At 53.3% G+C, this 11,557-nt stretch overlaps 1 long non-coding RNA gene across 1 annotated transcript; it reads right to left on the bottom strand.

Moving 5' to 3' along the window:
• Positions 1-2,751: 2,751 nt before the first annotated feature.
• LOC144614894 (uncharacterized) lies at positions 2,752-7,003 on the bottom strand. Its single transcript, XR_013553180.1, has 5 exons — positions 6,850-7,003; positions 5,454-5,681; positions 3,995-4,091; positions 3,130-3,292; positions 2,752-3,020 (listed from the first exon to the last, which is right to left on the bottom strand). It is a non-coding gene; the product is annotated as an uncharacterized LOC144614894 (long non-coding RNA).
• Positions 7,004-11,557: the final 4,554 nt, after the last annotated feature.

Raw genomic sequence — 11,557 nt, 5'->3', positions numbered from 1 at the left:
CACGAATACCAAGCCCTAGAACACAGCAGATCTGACAGCACACAAGTGACCTCGTGGTCACCCAACTCAGCTGGGGTGAACACGTGGGGCAAGAGACAACAGGTGGACCCAAACCGCTCTCATGTGGTTGGACTGTAAGCTCCCAGGACGCTCTCTTTCCACAGCTGCATGCTCAGAGCCCGGCAGAGCGCCTGGCACGAAGCAGGCTGTCCAGAAGCACTTACTGAAGGAGGGAATAAATGACTAGTTATATTAAACCACAAAGACAAAAAGACAAGAAGAATAATGAAGTACGCTCAGGAATCACAACACGGTTCAACAGAACTCAGGAAAGCTGTTGATGGCAGCTGAAGGGAGACAGAGCAGGGCAGCTAAATAAATCTAAAAGGCAGAACTGCAAAACATAAATTATTTTAAGCATGCCCATAATCTTTATTAACACACAACGTGAGATTAATCATCAACTAAATGAGATGTGTGGATCTTGTTTGGAACTGGATTCAAACAAAACTGTTAAAAACCTGAGACCAGCAGGGAAACGTAAACACGGGCGGGGGGTGGGGGGGGGGAAACCAGTGATATTTCAGGGGGATACGACGACTGGGTTATGCTTTAAGAGAGCCACACTGGAGAATTTATGGATGGAACATGATGTTTGGGATCTGCTGTAAAAACAAAACAACAACAACAACAACAAAAAGATAAAGAATAGGTGGGTGGGATACAAATAAAATCAGGCTACATGTTGATTACGTGTTAAAGCTGAGTGACAGGAACGTGGGATGTTCTCACAGTAACTGTATCTTCACATACATGTGCAATTTCCATAGTAAGAATTTTAGAGGGTAACCATCATCTCAAACTACAGCTAATTTCCCCACATCTGCCCCACTGCAGAGAAATGTGGTATCATGGGGGTCGTACCCAGACACGGTCTTTTGAAGAGCCACAGAATGGGGCTGAGACGTGTCTTTTCTGTCACTGCCATCGTGTGCATCCGGGACTCACCTGCTTCAGCTCTGCTTTCTCTCACAGTTCCCACTCTCCCTCCCCAGTCTTACCCTTCCCTGCTACCCACCCCCCCCGTCCGGCCCTCTGCTTTCTCCGATGGTGTGGGCTGCCGCTGTCCTGCCACCTTGTCCTAGGTCATTCTCCTCCCTTCCCATGGTCCCCTGAGGCCCAAGGATTCCCATTCCCACAGGGCGTTCCCTCTTTCTTTAACTGCACCCACACTACCGGGAGGCCCAGGAACATCCCGTCTTCCCCCAAACTGGCCACACTCGCTGCCGTGAGCTCCCCTCTTCCTCCACTTGCCTACTCAGATACCTCCTGCACACTTCCGGGACGCACCAAATCAGGACGGGTCAACCAGTTAAGCACGTGCACACCTACAAGTGTGTCAAGCACGGTACCCCACGCCAGGATGACGGCAACGAACAAGACAGATGCAGATACGCTCTCTAGAAGCCTAGATTCCAGTGCAGATCATATTGAAATGGGTTCAACGGTCCCTGTGCCTTTCAGACCAGACTGTGAATCCTTTCTTTGCCTTGGCAGCCTCTGAGCTTCATACAGTGCCCCACGCGTAACAGACCCTTAATAAATATCTGGTGAACAAATATTTCCCCAAGTCAGTGCGCCAGTGTCAATATCGGGTCAAGTCCAAGCAGGACAGGGTCACCCTAAGCTCTACAAATGAAAGGTATTTAGAGAGGGCTTTTGACGAGGACCCTTTCTTTTTTCTTTCTTGGGGGGATGAGAACAGTCAGAGAGCCAGCCTCTGGGGACAATGTGCGGAGGGAGGTGTGAAGCAAGACTCCCAGGGCCAGGCTTACCAGTACCGGCTAAAAGCAGCTCTGAGTGTGCTCAGCTTCTGGCTTGCTATTCTGGGTTGTCTGCTCCCTCCTCCCACTGCCAGCCTCCTCCCTTCCAGCTGCAATGGGAATAAACCTCAGTCACCCCCACCCCCCAACGCCGTCCCCAGGACGTGGTTTCCTCTGGCCACGAGAGTGTCTCACTTCCTATCCCAACACAGACCAGCAGTGATGCAACTGCTGTGTGGCTGTCCTGTAGTAGGGAGGGGGGAAGGGGGTGGCTTGTCCTGTTCCCAACCAAGAATTTCACCAAGACTCTGGTTTGAGGACCGGGTCAAAAGGGTGGAAACCTGGACACAAGAAGACACCGTAAGTGTTGGCCGCAAGAGCCTTGAATGCTAATTCCGGACCCAAGCCAGCGCAGATGCACACCCTACGAACCCCAAGCCAGAGGGCCTTGTTCTGACAGAGTGGATGAGTGCCAGGCTCAGGCAGACAAACTAGGCTCGGCTGCAGGCTCTCTGCAAATGCATCTCTAAGGGCCCTGGCACTAAAAGGGGCTGTGAGGCTGGAAGTCACAAATCAAAGGCATCGAGGGAAATATGAAATATGAAAATGAAAGGGATTTCCCAGATACAGGGTGGCTATCTTTGGGTTGATTCCAGTAATCTACTGTCTCAACTGCCATATCATCCTCTCATGGGATAACACAGTAAGGCCCGATGCAGAACCTTCAAGAACCATAGGACTCTGAAACGGCCACAGTTAAGCATCTCAGTGGAGATCTAAGCACTTTGTTGGTCTACGGCACAGTTTTTCGTAGAGGGCAGGACAGTGTATTTCGGGACTGCGGGTCATACGGTTTTTGTTGCACCACTCAACTATACCAACCTAGCGGGAAAGCAGCCATAGACGATACATAAACAATGGGCACGTCTGGGTTCCAATAAAACTTTATTTACAAAAGCAGGCATCTGACCTATGGGCTGTAGCCTGCCAACTGCTTGGTGACTGGGAAAACCTGCTCTTCCCGCATTTCCACATTCCCAAGAGGGATAAGGGCCACACTGCCTCTGGAGGGCGCCCACCCACTTTGGAGACAGGGGTCTACCCTAGAGAGCAGGCCTCCATTTCTGCTACTCCTTCCCACAAAGCATCAGAGAAATCTGCGCAGCTCGGTCAAAACGCCTGCCTGGCACCAGAAACCTGGGCAGAGGTGGAGAAAGCTTTGGATGTCAAATCCGAAGGCTTTGGACATGGAAGAAACCAGACCGCTCAGACTAGGCACTAAGTCCTGGAAACGGAAGTGCCTCACCCGAGACCACGTAGCTGGCAGAAGCCTCCTGACGCTCTGTGCAGTGCTCTTACTCCTCTAGGGTGATGACTGGGAAGGAACCAGAACAGTCTTGTTGGTGGAGGCTAATTAAAGACCGATGGCTCGTGGCTATAGCAGGCACAACTTGGGGCCTCTCAGCAATCTATAAGTGAATGGCACAGCAAAGGTCAAGGAGAACGAGTGGAGAAGTAAGCGTACATACCTATCTTTCCAGGACATAGCCTCCTGGACATAGTTACTAGGGAGAAGGAAACTTAAACAGAAACCTGAACTTCAAAAACGGGTGTGGTTTGATAGAAGACGTGTGTGTTCATTAGCAGAAACAGGTCCAGCAGTCTGGGCGGGCGCTGGGATCATAAACAGGTACAAGATATACAGCCTCGCCCAATTCTAGGCTGATGCCCAGGGCCCTGGGCTCACTCTCCCTGCATACGTTCTCAGCGACCTACACCTTCGAGGCTTGGTAATGCAATTTCCTATAAGTTCTCTTCCCAGAATTGGCTTCCACTGCAAACTCTATTTGCCTGACCCTAAACATTTCAATTTGGACGGCCGTGGTCTTGAAGGCAGGTCGCCTAACATCAGATCAAACACGATGTTCCTGTAAAGAAGTCTGAATCCGGGTTTTTCTGTCAATCGCTAAGGCTCAAAATTTTAGCACCTTCTCTTCCCCACGACCTAGCCGCAAGCCAAAGTGGCTCTCTGAAAGACTCTTCCCTCTGCATTCCCTCAGGCTCCACCCTAATCTATCACTTCCAGTCTGGAACACCACCAGTCTCCTCGCCTGGAGTCCCAGATTCCAGGCTTGTAACAAAGCCAGGCTGATCTTCCCCTATATACCCACCTTCCTCCTATCCACTGCAATTTCTCCAAGGTCAAGGGCCAGTCCTGTCTTCCCAGCTCCCAGAACCTTACCGAACGTGGCAGGAAGCCAGTCCCTGCTAAATGAATGAACCCTGGTTTTCATCGGGAGCTGAGACCCCCAAAAAGACCTTGAGGCCCTTCTATTCCCTATTTATGGGAAGCCTAGGCTGCTAGGCTCTGCGGGCCCTCACCCACTATTCCCACCCCCAGGTCCTACCACCCCAGAAACAAGCGCCATCTAGCTGATCAGTGCCTGACCCTCCTCGTGCGCCCGTCATTCCTGCATCCACGTCTCTGCCCACGCTCTGCCCGCCCTGCCCTGCAATGACGTCCGTGCCCTTCCCCCTCCTTCCACTCCAACTCCTGCGCAACTGCCGAGCTCTGGGGGAGATAAGGGATGCTGGAACAGGGGCAAGATGATTAAAACACTGGGGAATGGGGGGCCTGATGGGGATACACTGGGGTCTCTGATCCCTGGAGCCATCAACCTCCCAATGGGTCGCAGGCGATTAGAGAAGGAAGAGGCGGGAGGAGGAGCTAGATTTTTCCACTGAACGAAAGGCATGATTTTCATCACTGCTTCTGTTGCCCTGGTAACCAGGGACAGCCCAGTGGAGAGTACAGTAAAAGAACACCATGTTTATCTTTGCTGTCTGATCCACTTCCCCGTACACCCTTCCCTGACCATCCCCCAGCTCCTAGGCCTGCTCCAAATTTCTCCTAAGGCCACTACCATCCTTCTAATCACTTCTGCTCATAAACCCCAAAGCACAGTTAATCTCTGCCTCTCTCTCTCCAACCCTATGTACCGCGTATTCTTCTGTCACATCCCAGGGGTCATCTCACCACACCCATCGGCCATGCCAGGGGGCCCCAAGAACCGATGCTGACCTCAAAACGCAAGAAGGGCATCCACTCCACCAGACAGTTCTCTGGACAAGGGGGACTAGAGAAGCAAGAAGGTGAGGAGGCCGCCCAGCCGACTCCTCTTTCTGAGCCCCAGAGGAAGCTGCTGTGGATGGGTCCGGTTCTCCCATCCCTCCCTCCTACGCCGGGGATCCGGAGGAGGAGCCAAGTTGAGGAGAAGGTCCACCCCAAAGCTTCCACAGATCCTGCCTCCCACAGGGACACAGTGTCGGCGTGACCCGAGAGCGGAGACACAGCGCTTGCCCTGGGAGATTATATAAGCGTTATATAACATGGTGGCACCAATGAGCACATAGCCACAGTTGTTGAGTGCCAGGGACAGGCCAGGGGTGGAACCAAACCCAAGGGGCTGGAGGTAAAGGCTTTCACCACCAATGCCAAAGCTGGCTGCCCCGGCCCTGTCTATACCCGCTCCTTCCACCCCAGAGGACACAGAGAGAGACTTGCCTGGCTCTGCATTCTTCTTCCCACGCTGGGCAGCAGGGAGGGGCTGCAGCACCATCATCACTCACCCTGGCCCAGGGCAGCCTCCGTCCGTGTGGCCCAAGGTGCCGGGCCGTCCTTCCCACACGGGAGCAGCAAGGGGGCTGTGGTCCCCGGAGGGGCAGGGGGGCGCGTGAGCCAGCAGCCCCCTCCTCTCTGTCCTTGCACCAGAATGTGTTTGTTTGGGGAACAAGTGCTGCAGCAGCTCCAGGATTGGCTGGGCCAGCCGTCCCTCTGCTCTGTCATTTGCAGTTCCTCTAAAAAAAAAAAAAAAAACAAAAAAAACCCAAAAAACAAAAAACCCCCCAAAAACAAAACAAAAAAAAACAAAAACAAAAACAAAACAAAATAAACCGAAAGGGAAAGAAAAAAGAAATAAGCACATGTGGCAAACGCCGAATCCGGAATTTTGGTCTGTGGCTCTGAACAAAGCTGGAGGGGGGGGGGGGGGGGGGGGAATCCTAAGGACATTACCCTGTTTCCCTACAGACCCCACCTCCCACCACTTATGAACACGGGCTGAAGGTCTGGAGACTTCCCCTCACCTCCCGCCCCCCAAAACCCCTATCTCTGGAGCTGACTCAGTTGCTGCAGCTCCTTCAACCGAGGGCTTTCTCACCAACCCCCCCACCACCCCGGCCTCTGCAGAGTGCTCGGGAGTATGCGGCTCCCGGATATGCACGCGGGAGCCAGGCGGCGGCTGCGGGCAGTTCGGGGCAGTTCGGGGCCAGGTGTTCGTCAAACTCCTCCACCCTCACCACCTCACCCACTTTATTAATTTGGGGGGTGGGGGTGGGGGGGCTGATCGGAGCCAGAGCCCAGTGGCACCTCCGGCAGCCTGCCCTCTCTCCCGAGCCATGCCTCTGGCCTTCCCGCCGCCTCCTCCACACGCACCTCCGCGCCCCCTGAGGAAGGGGGGAGAAAGAAATACGCATTAATATCACGAGCCTCGGCGCACCAGCCCTCGCCCCCTCAACCACCTGTCTCTGCGCTCTCCCTCCCCCACTGCCTTCCTCAACTCCGGGCGCCCCCTCTGCAGCAAAGGGGCACCACGCCCACTGCGGAGCGGAGAAACGCAAGGTGGGAGTGGGCAGGGGCTGCCGCGCCGGGACCAGGGGGCTGCTCCGCCACCTCCCCCGCCCAGCCAGCCCTGGCCCCAGAGCCCGGGGGCCGACCGGGGCTGCTCGGGCCGCGATCCGCTCCTACCCACGCGGCCAGGGCAGCAGCACCCGGAGGCCGCGCCGCAGCGGGGGTGGGGCGCGAGCCGAGCACGGCCAGCCCACCCCCCCTCGCCCGGCATCGCCCCCGGGGACCCCCTCCCTGCCCCGGGGCCCTCGGACAGCGTCCGCAGGCCTGGCGCGCTGTGACTCCCCCCCCCCCCCACCTCCTCCACTCCCCGACACCCTGACGGGGTCCCGCTCTCACCTCCGGCCGGCCTCCTCCCTCCCGGGGGACCGCTCAGTCCACCTCGCAGCCCCCGAGCGCCCGGCGGGAGGCGCGCGATGCGCAGCCGCTGCGGACCCCGGCTCCGCCGCGGCCGCTTCCCGGGAGTGTGAGCTCAGCCCGCCCGCGCGCCCGCGCTTCCCACGCTCGGTGCCCGGCGCCGCGCCACCCAGCGGCCGCGGCGGGCACGGCACGCTCGCGTCCGGGAAAATCTGCCGCAGCCCTGCCGACGGGTTGGGAAATTCCCAGAATTTGACCGAAGCCTTGCTGTGGGGCGGTGGGGGGGGGGGGGGGGGGGGGACCTGCCGGGCCCACTGACTGTCTCCAGATTTAGGGCGGAACGACTCCCCTCCCACCCTCTCTCCAAAGGCGATTCAGAGTTTTTGCATGATTCCCGAATTCTTCCTCCCCTGCTCCTCGGTCCTTGCCTCCTTTATTTCTCCTAGGGCAGTGGAGACCCTGGTGCCAGTGGTGACTGCTCTTGTAAAATGGGGGTGGGAAATCGGGGGGTGGCAAAGGGCAGGAAGCTCGTGAGGCTAGCATTCCAAGGCCTCCTTGGGCCTATAGAGAGATCCCAGGTATGCACCGGTCATTCCCAACCGTGCTTGTTTCACACACACACACACACACACACACACACACACACACACACGCCTCCAGCCCACCTGTGAATTCTAATTCGGGAGAATTAGAGTGCTGTTTTCTAAACTTTTCTCAGATCCAGCCCCTTCCGAGAATTGGAGGAGAGGTGTGGGCCCTCTCTCCAGAATAGTCCATGTGCATACATACGCAATTTTGGATAGTCAGGGCATTCGCAGACTTCTCAAAACGCCCTGAGCATCAGTTTAAGAACCGTCTCTGCAGATACCCTAAGACAGCAGGATTCCCAGCTGGTGATTACCTGTACCCGCTGCCATCTTTGACCATGCTGTTTCCTCCTTTAGAATATCTCCTTTGCCCCCCAATCTCACATTTCTGCCTATAGAAATTCCATCTTTCCTTTAAGACCAACTCGGATACCTTTTCCCCTGATTTCCCCCATTCAGAAGGAATGGCTTTCTGGGAGCATGTTCTTTATGACATTTATGGCCATTAATACTATCCACACGGATGGATCTGTAGTTATTTTCGTAGTTAGTTGTCTTCTTGGTCCTTCTAGATAGTAAACTCTTTTAAGATCAGTTTCCCCCTTGGCAACTACTAATATACCTTATACGGTCTGCCCTTGACAAACAGCTCTTAAAAACCAAAGAAAAGGAAGTTGGGTTGAAGGACTAGAAGGCCCACAGGAAACCCAGGGAGATGAATCCTGTTACTCCAGAGGAACTGGATGCCGTTCCACCTCCTGAGGCTGCACCATCAACATATACCATGTGCACACCTCAGTGCCTGGCCAATGGAATTCTCAAGTTGGCAGGATCTTTTCACCCATTCCTCATCCTCTGGACAAGACAGCCATAATTTAGAGGTTCTTGGCAAAGTTGGGATACAAGTTCATGCAGAATATACCTGATAGAAAGCAGATATTCTGCCTCTAATGTCCCCTTTTCCAACAAGGACACCACCATTCACCAGTCACACAAGCTAATGCCATCCTTGACTCTTTCCTCTCACTTGCCTCTCTCCATGCACATTCCCCACCAATCACCACTTCTTGGTTTTGATTGCTAAATCTATTTCAAAGATTGCCCTTCTCTTGCCTGGGTGGCTCAGTCGGTTAAGCGGCCGACTTCGGCTCAGGTCACGATCTTGCGGTCCGTGAGTTCGAGCCCCGCGTCGGGCTCTGTGCTGATAGCTCAGAGCCTGGAGCCTGTTTCAGATTCTGCGTCTCCCTCTCTCTGACCCTCCCCCGTTCATGCTCTGTCTCTCTCTGTCTCAAAAATAAATAAACGTTAAAAAAAAAAAAGAATTAAAAAAAAAAAAAGATTGCCCTTCTCTCCATCCTATGATCCCATCTGGAGCTCAGACCAGCATTATTTCTTGCCTGAATTTCTGCATGTGTCCCCATCTAGCTGGTCTACCTGCCTCCAGGCTTGCCCAGCTCAGATCTAGCGTCCACATCCCAGCGAGAAAAATCTTCCTAGGTTCCCAATCGTTTCCCTGCTTAAAGCCTTAGGTAGCTCCACATTATCCTAAGGATAAAGTCCAAACTCCTCTACTCGCTTGCTAAGCATTCAAAATCTGGACTCAGCCGACTTTCCAGTCTCTCTCTCATCACTTTCCCTCTTACCTTTTATGCTTCAGTAGTCCCAAACACCATGCCCTTTCCCACCTTGAGCTGAGAATGCCCTTCCCTGGCTTTTTATGAGGCTATGCCCTACTCACTCTTCAGAGTTCCTTAAGGTCTCCTCCTATATCACCTGTCCTCGCTCTCCTTCTCACACAGTATTGTTCCTCACACATATGAGGTCTGCCTTCTCTGCCGCACTAGGAGCTCTGCAAAGTGTCCTCGCTACCTGACTCTATGTAGAAAGGCAACACATATTTATTGAATGAATGAAAGCCTTGAACATGACACATACCCCAGAGGAGAGACTCTAGGGCAAATGCCGTGGTGCTACGTGGTCTGAAAGTCAGACGTGGTAGGGCCAGGCATTCTGCTTTTGAATAATAGCACCGCTCGCTGTTTTCAAGTGAATTTCAATCCTTCTGTGTCTTTGATTTCCTCAACTGAAAACTAGGGATAATAATCCTGAGGGTGTTGAGGATCTAAAGGTTGGCAGGGATATATATGAAAGCACTCTGTAATTGTGAAGTTCTCTCTGTATATATAATAGTAGTGTTGTATTACTGCACTGCATCCTCGCAATAACATTTGGGGGTAGGCAGCTGACATTTCCTATTTTGCATATGAGGAAACTGAAGGTGGATGATGTAAAGCAATTTGCCTAAGGTCACCTAGCTGGTTGTCAGGGAATAGAGGCTGGTCACTGGCTCCCAAGCCCAGGCTCTCTCCACACATCCATCACCACTGCCCCTCCCTCTCACCCACAAAGCAGAAAGCACTGTTGGGACACAGACCTATTGACATCCTGAGGATCAGGCAGGACAGTGTCACCGCTTACCGTTTCTGAAAGGGTTTCTTAGGGAGGGTTGCCGGTAGAAAGTGAGCTGTACGACAAGTATTAGGGCAGGAAGGAGTGGGGGTAGGGAGCAATTGACCTTGAGGCTGACCCCGTACTCTCCATCTCTGGCCCTTCTGCCACTCTAGAGGGTTGTCCCAATTGACAGCCCCCCTTTACCACGTAGTTGGACCCCTGAGAGTTCTGAGGTCCCCCCAAAGCTGGAAACCTTCCATCACCTCCATGTTTCCAATTCTGTCTGCGGTGCAAATATTTACTGAAGTCTCGCTAAGTGCTTTGTCACTGCCTCGGGAAGACTGGCCGCGTGACTTAACCTCTCCGAGCCACAGTTTCCCCGCTCTGCAAAATGGGATTGGTAATAGCCTGTCACACGGCTTTTGTAAGGATGAAACAAGATAACCTAGCAGCTGCCGGTGGGCTGTTGCCAGTGGAGACACCTGCCTCCAACACCCCGCTCTGTGTCTGCTATTTTTCATTTGAGTGCATGGGGATGTCAGTTTGGTAACCAGGGGAGGGCGGAGGGGAGCAGAGACGCTGGAAAAGAGAGGGGAGCAGTATGAAGGCCACAGTCCTCCCCACTGCGCCCCTCCTGGGGACACGGAGAGAGCTGTGAGGCTCAGAGCCTGTATGAACTGTTGAAGAAGACCTTGTCAGTCCCTAGGCCCTTTGAGTCAGTGATGGATGAGAGGCTTCTTCAGGCTCTGGGTGGCAGGGGGCACAGACCACTGAGAGTCAGAACAGGAGAGGAAGAGCCGAACAACCGTCTTTTGGTGACCACAGCTGTGAGGGCTCCAATGAGGCTTCTTTCTGAGAACTCCTAGAAATAACTGTAGGGCATTCTAAGAACGTCAATGAAATCAGCAAACAAGATGTTGCAAGCATAAAGCACAGAAGGGGTGTGCCTGGCACATAGTAGGCACTCAACATGTGTTAGTTCCCCAAGATGAGTACACTTGAGCATCAGGGGATAGAGGGCCGTGCTCCTGAGCCTCCGATAACGCTGCCTTTGCGCTAAGCAAGTGTGTTTCTCACTGTGTCCAGTGCCCCAGGGAACACCCAGTGGAGCTGCCCTTCACAGATCCCCTTGTGTGGTTATGGTGGTTTTTCTCTTTAAAGATTAAATCGTTTCTTCCCTTTCTGCTCAACAAAGACAACAGCCCTTTGGTTTTTGATAAACGTTCCTTTCTTACTAGCAGGTGGATTTGCCCCGGGCACTAAGCTGTGCTTTTAAAACACAGACTTGCCCAGCTGTTTGAATCTGCTACTTCCGTCTTTCTTACTTCTCTTATCTCCTGCCCCTGGGGCTGAGTTTTCTTTGCCTTGGCAGGCTGATAACGTGTGGAAGGGCGAGAACAGTTCTAATTAATAGACTAATTAGCGGTACAAGCCTTTAATAGCTGATTATAGGCGAGTCATTCCCCACCCCCCCAAGTGATTGATTTATTTATTGCTGTTGTGCTGCATTATGGCAAAATAGTCTGCTCCTAATTATCTATTGGTTGCTTTAATGGGTCTTTTCCTTCTCTTTCTTTTCCTCCTTCCCTTTGCTAACGGTGGGAACAACGCAGAGCTGATATCACCTCCGAACCCACGAAAAGTGTAAGGAT

Source organism: Panthera onca, chromosome F1 (assembly GCF_046562875.1).
Source record: "Panthera onca isolate mPanOnc1 chromosome F1, mPanOnc1 haplotype 2, whole genome shotgun sequence".
Taxonomy (NCBI): domain Eukaryota; kingdom Metazoa; phylum Chordata; class Mammalia; order Carnivora; family Felidae; genus Panthera; species Panthera onca.
The sequence above is the reverse complement of the archived record's forward strand: the minus strand, read 5'-3'. Positions and strand labels throughout refer to the sequence as shown.